The 18,091-nt window shown below is 46.1% G+C and overlaps 11 non-coding genes across 11 annotated transcripts; 4 read left to right on the forward strand and 7 right to left on the reverse strand.

Annotated features, from left to right (window-relative positions):
- The first annotated feature begins 11,474 nt into the window (after positions 1 to 11,474).
- On the forward strand, positions 11,475 to 11,638 carry LOC134899144 (U1 spliceosomal RNA). The gene has a single exon (XR_010172826.1). It is a non-coding gene; the product is annotated as a U1 spliceosomal RNA (small nuclear RNA).
- Positions 11,639 to 11,790: 152 nt separating this feature from the next.
- On the forward strand, positions 11,791 to 11,953 carry LOC134899484 (U1 spliceosomal RNA). The gene has a single exon (XR_010173156.1). It is a non-coding gene; the product is annotated as a U1 spliceosomal RNA (small nuclear RNA).
- A 671-nt stretch (positions 11,954 to 12,624) lies between these two features.
- On the forward strand, positions 12,625 to 12,788 carry LOC134899032 (U1 spliceosomal RNA). Its single transcript, XR_010172718.1, has one exon. It is a non-coding gene; the product is annotated as a U1 spliceosomal RNA (small nuclear RNA).
- A 152-nt stretch (positions 12,789 to 12,940) lies between these two features.
- LOC134899612 (U1 spliceosomal RNA) lies at positions 12,941 to 13,103 on the forward strand. Its single transcript, XR_010173265.1, has one exon. It is a non-coding gene; the product is annotated as a U1 spliceosomal RNA (small nuclear RNA).
- A 357-nt stretch (positions 13,104 to 13,460) lies between these two features.
- LOC134898943 (U1 spliceosomal RNA) lies at positions 13,461 to 13,624 on the reverse strand. The gene has a single exon (XR_010172631.1). It is a non-coding gene; the product is annotated as a U1 spliceosomal RNA (small nuclear RNA).
- A 675-nt stretch (positions 13,625 to 14,299) lies between these two features.
- LOC134899335 (U1 spliceosomal RNA) lies at positions 14,300 to 14,462 on the reverse strand. The gene has a single exon (XR_010173014.1). It is a non-coding gene; the product is annotated as a U1 spliceosomal RNA (small nuclear RNA).
- A 152-nt stretch (positions 14,463 to 14,614) lies between these two features.
- On the reverse strand, positions 14,615 to 14,778 carry LOC134899127 (U1 spliceosomal RNA). The gene has a single exon (XR_010172810.1). It is a non-coding gene; the product is annotated as a U1 spliceosomal RNA (small nuclear RNA).
- A 675-nt stretch (positions 14,779 to 15,453) lies between these two features.
- On the reverse strand, positions 15,454 to 15,616 carry LOC134899336 (U1 spliceosomal RNA). The gene has a single exon (XR_010173015.1). It is a non-coding gene; the product is annotated as a U1 spliceosomal RNA (small nuclear RNA).
- Positions 15,617 to 15,768: 152 nt separating this feature from the next.
- LOC134899196 (U1 spliceosomal RNA) lies at positions 15,769 to 15,932 on the reverse strand. The gene has a single exon (XR_010172877.1). It is a non-coding gene; the product is annotated as a U1 spliceosomal RNA (small nuclear RNA).
- A 674-nt stretch (positions 15,933 to 16,606) lies between these two features.
- On the reverse strand, positions 16,607 to 16,769 carry LOC134899417 (U1 spliceosomal RNA). The gene has a single exon (XR_010173093.1). It is a non-coding gene; the product is annotated as a U1 spliceosomal RNA (small nuclear RNA).
- Positions 16,770 to 16,921: 152 nt separating this feature from the next.
- LOC134898853 (U1 spliceosomal RNA) lies at positions 16,922 to 17,085 on the reverse strand. Its single transcript, XR_010172541.1, has one exon. It is a non-coding gene; the product is annotated as a U1 spliceosomal RNA (small nuclear RNA).
- Positions 17,086 to 18,091: the final 1,006 nt, after the last annotated feature.

Raw genomic sequence — 18,091 nt, forward strand, 5'->3', positions numbered from 1 at the left:
GGTGGAGGAGGGAGCCGCAGCAGCGCTGTCTTATTGGTGGAGGCGCTGCTGCTGCTGCCCCTCTGCTTCACTATAGGCTGTTCTCGGAAGACAGCCTATAGTGAAGCAGAGGGGCAGCAGCAGCAGCGCCTCCACCAGTAACAAAGCGCTGCTGCGGCTCCTTCCTTCACCTCCCTCCTCCTCCTCCTCCCGCCCGTGCCGCTGCTCCTCTCATCTCCAAGCGACCCTCCTCCCTCTTCGTGTGTTACAGAGGCGGCAGCGTGTCTGGTGCTGCGGCTGCTGCCCGTAGTGCCCTGGCCTGATCTGTTCGTTACGACGGGCGGGCGGCGGGAGTCGCAGGACGCAGACCTGACGGGAGCGCTGGTGTGCGGCTGCGGCATAATACAATGAGTCATTGTGACTCATTGTAATGCCGGCGGCTGTGGGCCCTTGAGTGCGGTGGGGCACCAGTGCAATGCACTGCCTGCCCTGCCAGTAGTTCCGCCCCTGGTGCCCCCCACTGGTGTGGGCTCCTGCAAGAGAGCCCCAGCGTCATGCAGTGGATTTGGCAGAAGCAGAGGACTCTGCTCCTGCGATCTTGAAGAGGCTTCTTGGAGTCAGCATCAGCATTCCCTTGGTGAATCCACAATGCCCTTCTATCCGAGACTGCCATGAAATTGGCCCGTGAGCACTTGTGCCCGGTGTAGGATTTTTAAATATGTGTAGTTTACTGTATGCAAGGGTTTAAAACCTTTTAGGAACTGAGATCTAAGGTGTATTACATGTAGTTTAAAAAAAACAAAAAAGGTTTATTTTATGGCAGTAGTTTCCAAACTGGGGTTCTTGCACTGGTAGCATAGTTTGGTGGTCCAGGACCAATTAAAATTATTTATACTTTATTAAATTGGCAAAACCATTCCCTCACAACATAACTGAACCTGAGGATGACATGCTATAGACACAATTTACTTAATTTTATATTTTTTTCTGAATTTCTCAATAAAAAAAACTTTGGCCTAGGGGTGCCGTGAAACAAATTTTGATACTATTTATTTATATAGTGCTCTTTCTCCAACAGGACTTGAGATATGGCTTCTGGAACTGAACACAGGATTCTAAATGTGGCTGTACCAAGGACCTATACAGTGGCATTACAGGTTGAGTATCCCTTATCCAAAATGCTTGGGACCAGAGGAATTTTGGATATCGGATTTTTCTGTATTTTGGAATAATTGCATACCATAACGAGATATTATGGTGATGGGACCTAAATCTAAGCACAGAATGCATTTATGTTTCATATATACCATATATACACAGCCTGAAGGTAATTTTAGCCAATATTTTTTATAACTTTGTGCATTAAACAAAGTGTGTGTACATTCACAGAATTCATTTATGTGTCATATACACCTTATACACACAGTCTGAAGTTCATTTAATACAATATTTTTAATAACTTTGAGTATTAAACAAAGTTTGTGTACACTGAGCCATCAAAAAACAAAGGTTTCACTATCTCAGTCTCACTCAAAAAAGTCCGTATTTCGGAATATTCCGTATTTCGGAATATTTGGATATGGGATACTCAACCTGTATTACTTTTTTCTGCTACTGGTTCTTTACCTAAGCATCTGACTTGCCTTTCCTATTGCTTTGTTACATTGCTCACCTGAAATAGTAATACTTAGATAGCTTTCCTCTTGCCATTATAATGCCCTTAATATTATAGTTAGCCTTTGTATTTTTGAGACGTGTATGATTTTGCATTTTTTGGCATTAAATGTTGCCATGTTCTTGACCATTCCTCTAGTCCAGGGGCGGAACTGCCAGAGACAACGGAGTCAGTTGCCGCCGGGCTCCAGCCCTAAAGGGGCTTCCTCCATTGCCCTCCGGCTGTTACGTGCCCTTCCTACTAAATAGACAAAGGCGCTACCAGCAGGGTCTCGCAGTTTGTACATTCCATGCCGTAACACCCTTCTTTCCACCTTTTTCAAGACCCAGCCCAGCAGCCTCGCCGCTGCCACCACCGCTAGCTGCAGCACTGCCAGCGGTGGGGTGCCCCTGCTTCTTCTCACACCACAGATAGCTGGGCAGCACTGCAACTGCCTGCCTGATTGCTCCGCCCCCTTCCGGCTCCCAAGCACCTCTGCTGCCCAGTGATCCAGGAGCCTGCTGCTAGGAAGAAGTGGCCGAGCTTCAGCAAGCGAGTCTGGACACTGGCGGAGGAAGCCATGATAACCAGATAATGGGGAGTGGAGAGCCAGTTCCAAGGTAATACTTTATACAGCTGGTTGAGATCCTGGTCGGTGGATATGGATTCCAAGAAAACCCTGGAGGTGCTTCCTTTCAAGGGAGACACTCTCTTTGGAGAAGACCTCAATAAGATTGTAGCTGATCTGGCTACTGCTAAAACAGCTTGCCTACCTAGTATGACTCCTACCACGCAGAAGGCTAAAAGTACTTTCCCTTGGCCCTTTCATCCTCAAGGTAAAGCGTACCCAAGGTCAGGCATACCCAAAGCAAGCTCATGCTTCCAGACCTGCCAAGCCCAGACTGAAGCAAGCCTGGGCTGCCCATCAGCCTGCTTCCAAAACGGACAAGCCTGCCGCATGACGGTGCAGGCCTCCCTCTGGGGGATCCCAGGGTGGGGGGCCCGACTTCTAGGTTTGGCATAATTCTAAGCTAGAGAATTCTGTTTGGAGCTTACCTTGTACTTTGTGAAGAAATAATCAGCATTGTGGCTGAGCAGATACATGTAGTGTGTGGCTGCAAACTGCATGGATCTGCTGCGTTGTAATGCTGATACTTTTTTTTTCAAAGTACCAATAGCTTCATATAATGTTCACAATTTTTATGCAGGATCAAATAGCTCAATAGGTAGGGTGTTTGATTAGAATTCAACAGGTTATAGGTTTGAATCCTGGGTATGGTAGTTTGAGATGTGTTATTTAATAAAGTATGTTGTTCTGACTGCCGGCATCCTATCACCTGGGATATCATACTAAATAAATGGAGTTGATCAATTTTTTTTTATTTTTTTTATAAACTAGGGACAATTTCCAGATACTTTTCTTTATAACTGAGATTGCCCCCTGGAACTTCACATCAGTTGACAACTATGCATGAGTGGGCAGTGCTTGCTCTGGATCTGCCCACCCATTTATGTGCCGTCATAAAAGAAAGCACAACTGACAGTTATCCTGGGCGTACACTACACAATTATCTGTCAGGCTATCTATCCAGTCTGGATGGATGGAATGAAAATCTGGTAATGTATAGGAGCAAATGTCAATTAACCATTTGCTCCCAAACACTAGAAAAGTGGTCAAAAATGGTCATTACACAAATTGGTTAAACCCAAAATTTAACCAATTTGTTTAGGGGACCATTTTTGTCCATTTTCTAGTGTTTGAGAGTAAATCGTTGATGGTCATTTGCTCACATAGATAACCGGATTTCTATTCCAACCAGCCAGTGTTGGAGATATGGTCTGCCAGATTACATAATGCATACCAGAGCCATAACTAGACTTTTTGGTGCCCTGTGACAGATAATTATATGCCCCCCCCCTCCCCATTTTTGTAATATGGACAAAAGGCGCATGCCTTGTGGGGAAGGGGCATAACAAGATTGGTCTCAGAGAAAGCACATGAGATATGAAGATATATCTAGTATACTTGACACTCAATGGTTTGTGGTATTGCCGGGGTGCCCTCCTTAAATGCATATACAGTCACACATGGCGTGTTTGTGCAAATGGCATATCAGCAGTCAGCACTAACTGGTGACATGCCATTTGTACAAGTAAGCCATGTGTGACTAATATATAAACATACTTTATTAAATAACACCTCAAACTATCATACCCAGGATTCAAACCTATAACCTGTTGAATTCTAATCAAATACCTTACCCATTGAGCTACTTGATCCTGCATCTATTCAAACCTCCAAAAACAGATTCAGTTGCATTTTCCAGCGTGTTTTGTTTGCGCCTTTGCAAATGTCTTACATCGACAAACTTATTTAGTACTATTTTGCAAATAGGGTTACATTGTCGCAACATTGTGTTCCCTAATTGCTTGATTTTTTTAAATGCAACAATTGATAAAGACACCTGATAATTGCTCTGTGGAGTCTTATTTTGTGTCTACTTCTTATCTACATTTAATTCCCTACCTCTAATCAAGGCATTTTTAAATGCTGGGGGCTGCCAGGACGTGAGGCCTACCTAGACTTTAGATCTGAATTTGAATGTACTTGTGAACTAACTTAATTTTCTACTTCTAAATTCATTCCTAAATTCACTACTTACATTAATCCTGTAGTTGGGCATTTTGAGCCTTCAATTGTGGGCATTGTTTTGTGTCCAGACCAGCAGCTGGTGGTGTGCATTTGCTGGAAAGGCATCGAAGACCTCCGATATGCTGCATCTCCTGATGTGTGTCTCCCTCAAGTGGCTGTCAGCAAATGCATGATAGACACCCCATTCCAAGCTGATTGTGACATCACGGAACATGCATCATAGAACAGGCATGCTAGAATATGGGTCTTCAACCTGCGACCCTCCAGCTGCTGTGGAACTACATATACCAGCATGCCCTGCCTCAGTTTTAGCATACCTTAATAGCAAAACTGTGGCAGGGCATGCTGGGATGTGTAGTTTCACAGCAGCTGGAGAGCCACAGGATGAAGACCCATGTGCTAGAGCCAAGCCGCAGGTACATTGAATGCTAGCAAGCTGAATGTTTAAATCATTTTTGTTCCGCAGCATTCCAATGCGGAAGATTCCATGGAACCAGAGATTATTCCATTGAGAAGGACATGCTGCCTTGATGACTGCACTGTGCAAATTAAATCACGGAGCCAGTTGGCTTGTGGGTGGCTCTGGTGACTGGGTGGTTGGGTGGGCTGTGTGTCGGAGGTGGAGCACATGCAAATGAATGTGTATCATCCAGCTAGTGAGAGTGAAAACTCATGCAGGAGTGTGCCTGCTTGTCAGTGGGTTATGCACCTTGCCAGGCGTCAAATCTACATGGAGCAGCTGGAGGGGACAAGAGCAGGTTTGCAAAATATAGATAGAAGAGCATATATGCTGGCGCATTCTCCATGATTGTGTCAGCTTATGTTTTGGTGCACTGCACTTTCCTTCACTAAGTTTTAGCCATTTTGGTTAAACGCAAGTGTAGTTGCTTCTCGCCCTTTTGGCTGTGATCTTGTATCGTGGTTGAAGAGTCTGCTGGAGGGATTGTTTTCTTCATTGGCGAGAGACTGAAGATATTCCAGGATGGAAGGCTTGGGAACACTATCCGTTTTTCAGTTGTGGAAGAGTTGAAAGACCGGATTGGACTACATTCTATAGTAAAGGATATCTTTGTATTTATTAATCCTCCATTTATATGTGTCTGTCTTTCAATAAAGCTTCGGGCTTGTGATTCCTTCACCCTCTTACACTCCACACCCATAGCCTTATTAACTGTTGTATTATTGTATTGTTTAAATGTATAGTGCAGTTCATGATTTATAGTGTAGGCTGGCCTGTGCTGTAGTTCTTGAACTGTACTATACCGACAGCATTTGTATTGTGTTTTGGCTGTGCTGCAACACGGTACTTATGTGTGTAATGTTTATGTATGTTTTTTTGCTTCTTTATGTCAATAAAGACTGCTTTTTCAATCCAATATCTGAAAACAATCAATGTTTATCTTTGATGGCAATAGAAGTGGTATGATATTTGCTGCTTTTTAAAGGCAATATCTGATATGTCCCCTATCTGGGAACCATATATTAAATGGCTTTTCAGAAAAGGGAGATGGGAGAAGAGCTTTCAGTACTTGTAGGACCGATGCTCATTTCCTATTCTAGCCTCCAAAAACAGATTCAGTTGCATTTTCCAGCGTGTTTTGGATGCGCCTTTGCAAATGTCTTACATCGACAAACTTATTTAGTACTATTTTGCAAATAGGGTTACATTGTTGCAACATTGTGTTCCCTAATTGCTTGATTTTTTAAATGCAACAATTGATAAAGACAGCTGATAACTGCTCTGTGGAGTCTTATTTTGTGTCTACTTCTTATCTACATTTAATTCTCTACCTCTAATCAAGGCATTTTTAAATGCTGGGGGCTGCCAGGACGTGAGGCCTACCTAGACTTTAGATCTGAATTTGAATGTACTTGTGAACTAACTTAATTTCCTACTTCTAAATTCATTCCTAAATCCACTACTTACATGAATCCTGTAGTTGGGCATTTTGGGACTTCGATTGTGGGCATTGTTTTGTGTCCAGACCAGCAGCAGGTGGTGTGCATTTGCTGGAAAGGCATCGAAGACCTCCGATATGCTGCATCTCCTGATGTGTGTCTCCCTCAAGTGTCTGTCAGCAAATGCCTGCTAGACACCCCATTCCAAGCTGATTGTGACATCACGGTACATGCATCATAGAACAGGCATGCTAGAACATGGGTCTTCAACCTGCGACCCTCCAGCTGCTGTGGAACTACACATCCCAGCATGCCCTGCCTCAGTTTTAGCATACCTTAATAGCAAAACTGTGGCAGGGCATGCTGGGATGTGTAGTTTCACAGCAGCTGGAGGGCCACAGGATGAAGACCCATGTGCTAGAGCCAAGCCGCAGGTACATTGAATGCTAGCAAGCTGAATATTTAAATCCTTTTTGTTCCGCAGCATTCCAATGTGGAAGATTCCATGGAACCAGAGATCCTTCCATTGAGAAGGACATGCTGCCTGGATGACTACACTGTGCAAATTAAATCACGGAGCCAGTTGGTTTGTGGGTGGCTCTGGTGACTGGGTGGTTGGGTGGGTGGTGTGTCGGAGGTGGAGCACATGCAAATGATTGTGTATCATCCAGCTAGTGAGAGAGAAAACTCATGCAGGAGTGTGCCTGCTTGTCAGTGGGTTATGCACCTTGCCAGACGTCAAATCTACATAGAGCAGCTGGAGGGGACAAGAGCAGGTTTGCAAAATATAGATAGAAGAGCATATCTGCTGGCACATTCTCCATGATTGTGTCAGCTTATGTTTTGGTGCACTGCACTTTCCTCCACTAAGTTTTAGCCATTTTTGTTAAGCTCAAGTGTAGTTGCTTCTCGGCCTTTTGGCTGTGATCTTGTATCGTGGTTGAAGGGTCTGCTGGAGGGAGGGATTGTTTTCTTCATTGGCGAAAGACCAAAGATATTCCAGGATGGAAGGCTTGGGAACACTATCCGTTTTTCAGTTGTGGAAGAGCACAGAGGTCGGATTGGACTACATTCTATAGTAAAGGATACCTTTCTATTTATTGCCCCTCCCCTTATATGTGTCTGTGTTACAATAAAGCTTCGGTCTTGTGATTCCCTCACCCTCTTACACTCCACACACATAGCCTTATTAACTGTTGTATTATTGTATAGTTTAAATGTATAGTGCAGTTCATGATTTATAGTGTAGGCTGGCCTGTGCTGTAGTTCTTGAACTGTACTATACCGACAGCATTTGTATTGTTTTGGCTGTGCTGCAACACAGTACTTATGTGTGTAATGTTTATGTATGTTTTTTTGCTTCTTTATGTCAATAAAGACTGCTTTTTCAATCCAATATCTGAAAACAATCAATGTTTATCTTTGATGGCAATAGAAGTGGTATGATATTTGCTGCTTTTGAAAGGCAATATCTGATATGTCCCCTATCTGGGAACCATATATTAAATGGCTTTTCAGAAAAAGAAGATGGTAGAAGAGCTTTCAGTACTTGTTGGACCGATGCACATTTCCTATTCTAGCCTCCAAAAACAGATTCAGTTGCATTTTCCAGTGTGTTTTAAATGCGCCTTTGCAAATGTCTTACATCGACAAACTTATTTAGTACTATTTTGCAAATAGGGTTACATTGTTGCAACATTGTGTTCCCTAATTGCTTGATTTTTTAAATGCAACAATTGATAAAGACACCTGATAACTGCTCTGTGGAGTCTTATTTTGCGTCTACTTCTTATCTACATTTAATTCCCTACCTCTAATCAAGGCATTTTTAAATGCTGGGGGCTGCCAGGACGTGAGGCCTACCTAGACTTTAGATCTGAATTTGAATGTACTTGTGAACTAACTTAATTTCCTACTTCTAAATTCATTCCTAAATTCACTACTTACATGAATCCTGTAGTTGGGCATTTTGGGACTTCGATTGTGGGCATTGTTTTGTGTCCAGACCAGCAGCAGGTGGTGTGCATTTGCTGGAAAGGCATCGAAGACCTCCGATATGCTGCATCTCCTGATGTGTGTCTACCTCAAGTGGCTGTCAGCAAATGCCTGCTAGATACCCCATTCCAAGCTGATTGTGACATCACGGAACATGCATCATAGAACAGGCATGCTAGAACATGGGTCTTCAACCTGCGACCCTCCAGCTGCTGTGGAACTACACATCCCAGCATGCCCTGCCTCAGTTTTAGCATACCTTAATAGCAAAACTGTGGCAGGGCATGCTGGGATGTGTAGTTTCACAGCAGCTGGAGGGCCACAGGATGAAGACCCATGTGCTAGAGCCAAGCCGCAGGTACATTGAATGCTAGCAAGCTGAATGTTTAAATCCTTTTTGTTCCGCAGCATTCCAATGCGGAAGATTCCATGGAACCAGAGATTATTCCATTGAGAAGGACATGCTGCCTGGATGACTGCACTGTGCAAATTAAGTCACGGAGCCAGTTGGCTTGTGGGTGGCTCTGGTGACTGGGTGGTTGGGTGGGCGGTGTGTCGGAGGTGGAGCACATGCAAATGAATGTGTATCATCCAGCTAGTGAGAGTGAAAACTCATGCAGGAGTGTGCCTGCTTGTCAGTGGGTTATGCACCTTGCCAGACGTCAAATCTACATGGAGCAGCTGGAGGGGACAAGAGCAGGTTTGCAAAATATAGATAGAAGAGCATATATGCTGGCGCATTCTCCATGATTGTGTCAGCTTATGTTTTGGTGCACTGCACTTTCCTCCACTAAGTTTTAGCTATTTTGGTTAAACAAAAGTGTAGTTGCTTCTCGCCCTTTTGGCTGTGATCTTGTATCGTGGTTGAAGAGTCTGCTGGAGGGATTGTTTTCTTCATTGGCGAGAGACTGAAGATATTCCAGGATGGAAGGCTTGGGAACACTATCCGTTTTTAAGTTGTGGAAGAGTTGAAAGACCGGATTGGACTACATTCTATAGTAAAGGATATCTTTGTATTTATTAATCCTCCCTTTATATGTGTCTGTCTTTCAATAAAGCTTCGGGCTTGTGATTCCCTCACCCTCTTACACTCCACACCCATAGCCTTATTAACTGTTGTATTATTGTATTGTTTAAATGTATAGTGCAGTTCATGATTTATAGTGTAGGCTGGCCTGTGCTGTAGTTCTTGAACTGTACTATACCGACAGCATTTGTATTGTGTTTTATCTGTGCTGCAACACAGTACTTATGTGTGTAATGTTTATGTATGTTTTTTTGCTTCTTTATGTCAATAAAGACTGCTTTTTCAATCCAATATCTGAAAACAATCAATGTTTATCTTTGATGGCAATAGAAGTGGTATGATATTTGCTGCTTTTGAAAGGCAATATCTGATATGTCCCCTATCTGGGAACCATATATTAAATGGCTTTTCAGAAAAGGGAGATGGTAGAAGAGCTTTCAGTACTTGTAGGACCGATGCACATTTCCTATTCTAGCCTCCAAAAACAGATTCAGTTGCATTTTCCAGCGTGTTTTGGATGCGCCTTTGCAAATGTCTTACATCGACAAACTTATTCAGTACTATTTTGCAAATAGGGTTACATTGTTGCAACATTGTGTTCCCTAATTGCTTGATTTTTTAAATGCAACAATTGATAAAGACACCTGATAACTGCTCTGTGGAGTCTTATTTTGTGTCTACTTTTTATCTACATTTAATTCTCTACCTCTAATCAAGGCATTTTTAAGTGCTGGGGGCTGCCAGGACGTGAGGCCTACCTAGACTTTAGATCTGAATTTGAATGTACTTGTGAACTAACTTAATTTCCTACTTCTAAATTCATTCCTAAATTCACTACTTACATGAATCCTGTAGTTGGGCATTTTGGGACTTCGATTGTGGGCATTGTTTTGTGTCCAGACCAGCAGCAGGTGGTGTGCATTTGCTGGAAAGGCATCGAAGACCTCCGATATGCTGCATCTCCTGATGTGTGTCTCCCTCAAGTGGCTGTCAGCAAATGCCTGCTAGACACCCCATTCCAAGCTGATTGTGACATCACGGTACATGCATCATAGAACAGGCATGCTAGAACATGGGTCTTCAACCTGCGACCCTCCAGCTGCTGTGGAACTACACATCCCAGCATGCCCTGCCTCAGTTTTAGCATACCTTAATAGCAAAACTGTGGCAGGGCATGCTGGGATGTGTAGTTTCACAGCAGCTGGAGGGCCACAGGATGAAGACCCATGTGCTAAAGCCAAGCCGCAGGTACATTGAATGCTAGCAAGCTGAATATTTAAATCCTTTTATTCCGCAGCATTCCAATGTGGAAGATTCCATGGAACCAGAGATCCTTCCATTGAGAAGGACATGCTGCCTGGATGACTACACTGTGCAAATTAAATCACGGAGCCAGTTGGCTTGTGGGTGGCTCTGGTCACTGGGTGGTTGGGTGGGTGGTGTGTCGGAGGTGGAGCACATGCAAATGATTGTGTATCATCCAGCTAGTGAGAGAGAAAACTCATGCAGGAGTGTGCCTGCTTGTCAGTGGGTTATGCACCTTTCCAGACGTCAAATCTACATGGAGCAGCTGGAGAGGACAAGAGCAGGTTTGCAAAATATAGACAGAAGAGCTCTCCAGCCTAGTTTGCTGTCTGTTTCCACTTCTCTTTTCTTGAGCCGCTCCCTTCTATGCCCTTGCGCACTATCCTGACTTCTCCCATCTGCTTACTTTGTGCCTTCCAACGCACAATGCGAACTACAGGTAGTGCTGCAGGGCCCACACCCTTTTACTTGCCATACAGAGCAGCTCTGGAGTTGTTACAGTGCCCAGCTTCTGCAAGAAATCAGCTTGAATGCTTCAGGGGCTGGGGCATAGCCAACATGAGCCCCGCACCGAAGGAGGGTGGAGGTGTTTAATGCGAACTATAGGTCATCCAAGCGCCGCAAAAGGCCGCCATGCCCTGCATGCCCCTTTTCTCTTTTCATATGCAGACGAGGGTTGAAGCCAACTTTGACCCACTGCTTGGATGACATCACCATATGCAAATCCATCTGCTGCAGGCCTTCCCCCAGGAATGCTTGCACTAGTTGTTGCATTTGGTTTGTTGTTTGGGGGTGCTTCAGTATTAGGCAGCCTTCTGCCCTCCCATGTTCATCTGAAAATATGTGTTCTCCCTGCAGTTGTTGTCCCCAGATGAGAGTTCCCTTGTGCTGCCTCAGTTGAATCTCCTTTACTTGACAGAGATGTGCCTGAGCAGCGGCCCTCCCCAGCTCTATCCCAAATCATACTTATTTTGCATAGGAGATACCATGGTCATGAAGATTGTTCTCCCAGATTGAGGTTCATTCTTTGCATTCTGGGTATGCTGACCCCTGTGATTTCCCCAAATGTGGGAAACTTGACTGCATTATTTGTGGTAGTGGGGGACTGTGTTTGTGCTTTCCTCTGGTCAGCTCTGGTAAAAGTCAGATTTCTTTGTCTCAGATCTTCCTCTAGCCTTGTTCTTCTTTCGAGAGTTCCCTTGTGCTGCCTCAGTTGGATCTCCTTCACTTGACAGGGGGGTGCCCGAGCAGCGACCCTCCCCAGCTCTAGCCCAACTCCTACTTACCTGCCAGGTGAGATACTATGATCATGTAGGTGCTTCTCCCAGGGCAAGGCTCACCCATCGCACTCTGGGTGTGCTGCCCCTGTGATTTCCCCAAATGTGGGAAACTTGACTGCATAATTTGTGTTTCCCCTGGTCGGCTCTCGTATAATTCAGATGTCTTTGTCTCAGGTCTCTCTCCAGCCTAGTTTGCTGTCTGTTTCCACTTCTCTTTTCTTGAGCCGCTCCCTTCTATGCCCTTGCGCACTATCCTGACTTCTCCCGTCTGCTTACTTTGTGCCTTCCAACGCACAATGCGAACTACAGGTAGTGCTGCATGGCCCACACCCTTTTACTTGCCTTACAGAGCAGCTCTGGAGCTGTTACAGTGCCCAGCTGCTGCAAGAAATCAGCTTGAATGCTTCAGGGGCTGGGGCATAGCCAACATGAGCCCCACACCGAAGGAGGGTGGAGGTGTTTAATGCGAACTAGGGGTCATCCAAGCGCCGCAAAAGGCCGCCATGCCCTGCACGCCCCTCTTCTCTATTCATATGCAGATGAGGGTTGAAGCCAACTTTGACCCACTGCTTGGATGACATCACCATATGCAAATCCATCTGCTGCAGGCCTTCCCCCAGGAATGCTTGCACTAGTTGTTGCATTTGGTTTGTTGTTTGGGGGTGCTTCAGTATTAGGCAGCCTTCTGCCCTCCCATGTTCATCTGAAAATATGTGTTCTCCCTGCAGTTGTTGTCCCCAGATGAGAGTTCCCTTGTGCTGCCTCAGTTGAATCTCCTTTACTTGACAGAGATGTGCCTGAGCAGCGGCCCTCCCCAGCTCTATCCCAAATCATACTTATTTTGCATAGGAGATACCATGGTCATGACGATTGTTTTCCCAGGGTGAGGTTCATTCATTGCATTCTGGGTATGCTGACCCCTGTGATTTCCCCAAATGTGGGAAACTGGACTGCATTATTTGTGGTAGTGAGGGACTGTGTTTGTGCTTTCCTCTGGTCAGCTCTGGTAAAAGTCAGATTTCTTTGTCTCAGATCTTCCTCTAGCCTTGTTCTTCTTTCGAGAGTTCCCTTGTGCTGCCTCAGTTGGATCTCCTTCACTTGACAGGGGGGTGCCCGAGCAGCGACCCTCCCCAGCTCTAGCCCAGCTCCTACTTACCTGCCAGGTGAGATACTATGATCATGAAGGTGCTTCTCCCAGGGCAAGGCTCACCCATTGCACTCTGGGTGTGCTGCTCCTGCGGTTTCCCCAAATGTTGGACACATGACTGCATAATTTGTGTTTCACCTGGTCGGCTCTCGTATAATTCAGATCTCTTTGTCTCAGGTCTCTCTCCAGCCTAATTTGCAGTCTGTTTCCACTTCTCTTTTCTTGAGTTGCTCCCTTCTATGCACTTGCGCACTATCCTGACTTCTCCTGTCTGCTTACTTTGTGCCTTCCAACGCACAATGCAAACTACAGGTAGTGCTGCAGGGCCCACACCCTTTTACTTGCCTTACAGAGCAGCTTTGGAGCTGTTACAGTGCCCAGCTGCTGCAAGAAATCAGCTTGAATGCTTCAGGGGCTGGGGCATAGCCATCATGAGCCCCACACCGAGGGAGCAACTCGAAAGAAGAACAAGGCTAGAGGAAGATCTGAGACAAAGAAATCTGACTTTTACCAGAGCTGACCAGAGGAAAGCACAAACACAGTCCCTCACTACCACAAATAATGCAGTCCAGTTTCCCACATTTGGGGAAATCACAGGGGTCAGCATACCCAGAATGCAATGAATGAACCTCACCCTGGGAGAACAATCTTCATGACCATGGTATCTCCTATGCAAAATAAGTATGATTTGGGGATAGAGCTGGGGAGGGCCGCTGCTCAGGCACATCTCTGTCAAGTAAAGGAGATTCAACTGAGGCAGCACAAGGGAACTCTCATCTGGGGACAACAACTGCAGGGAGAACACATATTTTCAGATGAACATGGGAGGGCAGAAGGCTGCCTAATACTGAAGCACCCCCAAACAACAAACCAAATGCAACAACTAGTGCAAGCATTCCTGGGGGAAGGCCTGCAGCAGATGGATTTGCATATGGTGATGTCATCCAAGCAGTGGGTCAAAGTTGGCTTCAACCCTCGTCTGCATATGAAAAGAAAAAAGGGATGTGCAGGGCATGGCGGCCTTTTGCGGCGCTTGGATGACCCCTAATTCACATTAAACACCTCCACCCTCCTTCGGTGTGGGGCTCATGTTGGCTATGCCCCAGCCCCTGAAGCATTCAAGCTGATTTCTTGCAGCAGCTGGGCACTGTAACAGCTCCAGAGCTGCTCTGTAAAGCATGTAAAAGGGTGTGGGCCCTGCAGCACTACCTGTAGTTTGCATTGTGCATTGGAAGGCACAAAGTAAGCAGACAGGAGGAGAAGTCAGGATAGTGCACAAGGGTATAGAAGGGAGGGGCTCAAAAAAAAAGAAGTGGAAACAGACTGCAAACTAGGCTGGAGAGAGACCTGAGACAAAGAGATCTGAATTATATGAAAGCCGACCAGTGGAAACACAAATTATGCAGTCAAGTTTCCCACATTTGGGGAAATCGCAAGAGCAGCACACCCAGAGTGCAATGGGTGAGCCTTGCCCTGGGAGAAGCACCTTCATGATCATAGTATCTCACCTGGCAGGTAAGTAGGAGTTGGGCTAGAGCTGGGTAGGGTCGCTGCTCGGGCACTTCCCTGTCAAGTGAAGGAGATCCAACTGAGTCAGCACAAGGGAACTCTCGAAAGAAGAACAAGGCTAGAGGAAGATCTGAGACAAAGAAATCTGACTTTTACCAGAGCTGACCAGAGGAAAGCACAAACACAGTCCCCCACTACCACAAATAATGCAGTCAAGTTTCCCACATTTGGGGAAATCACAGGGGTCAGCATACCCAGAATGCAATGAATGAACCTCACCCTGGGATAACAGTCTTCATTACCATGATATCTCCTATGCAAAATAAGTATGATTTGGGATAGGGCTGGGGAGGGCCGCTGCTCAGGCACATCTCTGTCAAGTAAAGGAGATTCAACTGAGGCAGCACAAGGGAACTCTCATCTGGGGACAACAACTGCAGGGAGAACACATATTTTCAGATGAACATGGGAGGGCAGAAGGCTGCCTAATACTGAAGCACCCCCAAACAACAAACCAAATGCAACAACTAGTACAAGCATTCCTGGGGGAAGGTCTGCAGAAGCCGGATTTGCATACAGTGATGTCATCCAAGCAGTGGGCCAAAGTTGGCTGGAACCCTCATCTGCATATGAAAAGAGCAAAAGGGGTATGCAGGGAATGGCGGCCTTTTGCGGCGCTTGGATGACCCTTAGTTCGCATTAAACACCCCCACCCTCCTTCGGTGTGGGGCTCATGTTGGCAATGCCCCAGCCCCTGAAGCATTCAAGCTGATTTCTTGCAGCAGCTTGGCACTGTAACAGCTCCAGAGCTGCTCTGTAATGCAAGTAAAAGTTTGTGGGCCCTGCAGCACTACCTGTAGTTTGCATTGTGCATTGGAAGGCACAAAGTAAGCAGACAGGAGGAGAAGTCAGGATAGTGCACAAGGGTATAGAAGGGAGGGGCTCAAAAAAAAAGAAGTGGAAACAGACTGCAAACTAGGCTGGAGAGAGACCTGAGACAAAGAGATCTGAATTATATGAAAGCCGACCAGTGGAAACACAAATTATGCAGTCAAGTTTCCCACATTTGGGGAAATCGCAAGAGCAGCACACCCAGAGTGCAATGGGTGAGCCTTGCCCTGGGAGAAGCACCTTCATGATCATAGTATCTCACCTGGCAGGTAAGTAGGAGTTGGGCTAGAGCTGGGTAGGGTCGCTGCTCGGGCACTTCCCTGTCAAGTGAAGGAGATCCAACTGAGTCAGCACAAGGGAACTCTCGAAAGAAGAACAAGGCTAGAGGAAGATCTGAGACAAAGAAATCTGACTTCTACCAGAGCTGACCAGAGGAAAGCACAAACACAGTCCCCCACTACCACAAATAATGCAGTCAAGTTTCCCACATTTGGGGAAATCACAGGGGTCAGCATACCCAGAATGCAATGAATGAACCTCACCATGGGATAACAGTCTTCATTACCATGATATCTCCTATGCAAAATAAGTATGATTTGGGATAGGGCTGGGGAGGGCCGCTGCTCAGGCACATCTCTGTCAAGTAAAGGAGATTCAACTGAGGCAGCACAAGGGAACTCTCATCTGGGAACAACAACTGCAGGGAGAACACATATTTTCAGATGAACATGGGAGGGCAGAAGGCTGCCTAATACTGAAGCACCCCCAAACAACAAACCAAATGCAACAACTAGTACAAGCATTCCTCGGGGAAGGTCTGCAGAAGCCGGATTTGCATACAGTGATGTCATCCAAGCAGTGGGCCAAAGTTGGCTGGAACCCTCATCTGCATATGAAAAGAGAAAAGGGGTATGCAGGGAATGGCGGCCTTTTGCGGCGCTTGGATGACCCTTAGTTCGCATTAAACACCCCCACCCTCCTTCGGTGTGGGGCTCATGTTGGCAATGCCCCAGCCCCTGAAGCATTCAAGCTGATTTCTTGCAGCAGCTTGGCACTGTAACAGCTCCAGAGCTGCTCTGTAATGCAAGTAAAAGTTTGTGGGCCCTGCAGCACTACCTGTAGTTTGCATTGTGCATTGGAAGGCACAAAGTAAGCAGACAGGAGGAGAAGTCAGGATAGTGCACAAGGGTATAGAAGGGAGGGGCTCAAAAAAGAAGAAGTGGAAACAGACTGCAAACTAGGCTGGAGAGAGACCTGAGACAAAGAGATCTGAATTATATGAAAGCCGACCAGTAGAAACACAAATTATGCAGTCAAGTTTCCCACATTTGGGGAAATCACAGGGGCAGCACACCCAGAGTGCAATGAGTGACCCTTGCCCTGGGAGAAGCACCTTCATGATCATAGTATCTCACCTGGCAGGTAAGTAGGAGTTGGGCTAGAGCTGGGGAGGGTCGCTGCTTGGGCACCCCCCTGTCAAGTAAAGGAGATCCAACTGAGGCAGCACAAGGGAACTCTCGAAAGAAGAACAAGGCTAGAGGAAGATCTGAGACAAAGAAATCTGACTTTTACCAGAGCTGACCAGAGGAAAGCACAAACACAGTCCCCCACTACCACAAATAATGCAGTCAAGTTTCCCAAATTTGGGGAAATCACAGGGGTCAGCATACCCAGAATGCAATGAATGAACCTCACCCTGGGAGAACAATCTTCATGACCATGGTATCTCCTATGCAAAATAAGTATGATTTGGGATAGGGCTGGGGAGGGCCGCTGCTCAGGCACATCTCTGTCAAGTAAAGAAGATTCAACTGAGGCAGCACAAGGGAACTCTCATCTGGGGACAACAACTGCAGGGAGAACACATATTTTCAGATGAACATGGGAGGGCAGAAGGCTGCCTAATACTGAAGCACCCCCAAACAACAAACCAAATGCAACAACTAGTGCAAGCATTCCTGCGGGAAGGCCTGCAGCAGATGGATTTGCATATGGTGATGTCATCCAAGCAGTGGGTCAAAGTTGGCTTCAACCCTCGTCTGCATATGAAAAGAGAAAAGGGGCGTGCAGGGCATGGCGGCCTTTTGCGGCGCTTGGATGACCTATAGTTTGCATTAAACACCTCCACCCTCCTTCGGTGTGGGGCTCATGTTGGCTATGCCCCAGCCCCTGAAGCATTCAAGCTGATTTCTTGCAGAAGCTGGGCACTGTAACAGCTCCAGAGATGCTCTGTATGGCAAGTAAAAGGGTGTGGGCCCTGCAGCACTACCTGTAGTTCGCATTGTGCGTTGGAAGGCACAAAGTAAGCAGATGGGAGAAGTCAGGATAGTGCGCAAGGGCATAGAAGGGAGCGGCTCAAGAAAAGAGAAGTGGAAACAGACAGCAAACTAGGCTGGAGAGCTCTTCTGTCTATATTTTGCAAACCTGCTCTTGTCCTCTCCAGCTGCTCCATGTAGATTTGACGTCTGGAAAGGTGCATAACCCACTGACAAGCAGGCACACTCCTGCATGAGTTTTCTCTCTCACTAGCTGGATGATACACAATCATTTGCATGTGCTCCACCTCCGACACACCACCCACCCAACCACCCAGTGACCAGAGCCACCCACAAGCCAACTGGCTCCGTGATTTAATTTGCACAGTGTAGTCATCCAGGCAGCATGTCCTTCTCAATGGAAGGATCTCTGGTTCCATGGAATCTTCCACATTGGAATGCTGCGGAATAAAAAGGATTTAAATATTCAGCTTGCT

The sequence above is a fragment of the Pseudophryne corroboree genome, chromosome 3, assembly GCF_028390025.1.
Source record: "Pseudophryne corroboree isolate aPseCor3 chromosome 3, aPseCor3.hap2, whole genome shotgun sequence".
NCBI classification, from domain to species: domain Eukaryota; kingdom Metazoa; phylum Chordata; class Amphibia; order Anura; family Myobatrachidae; genus Pseudophryne; species Pseudophryne corroboree.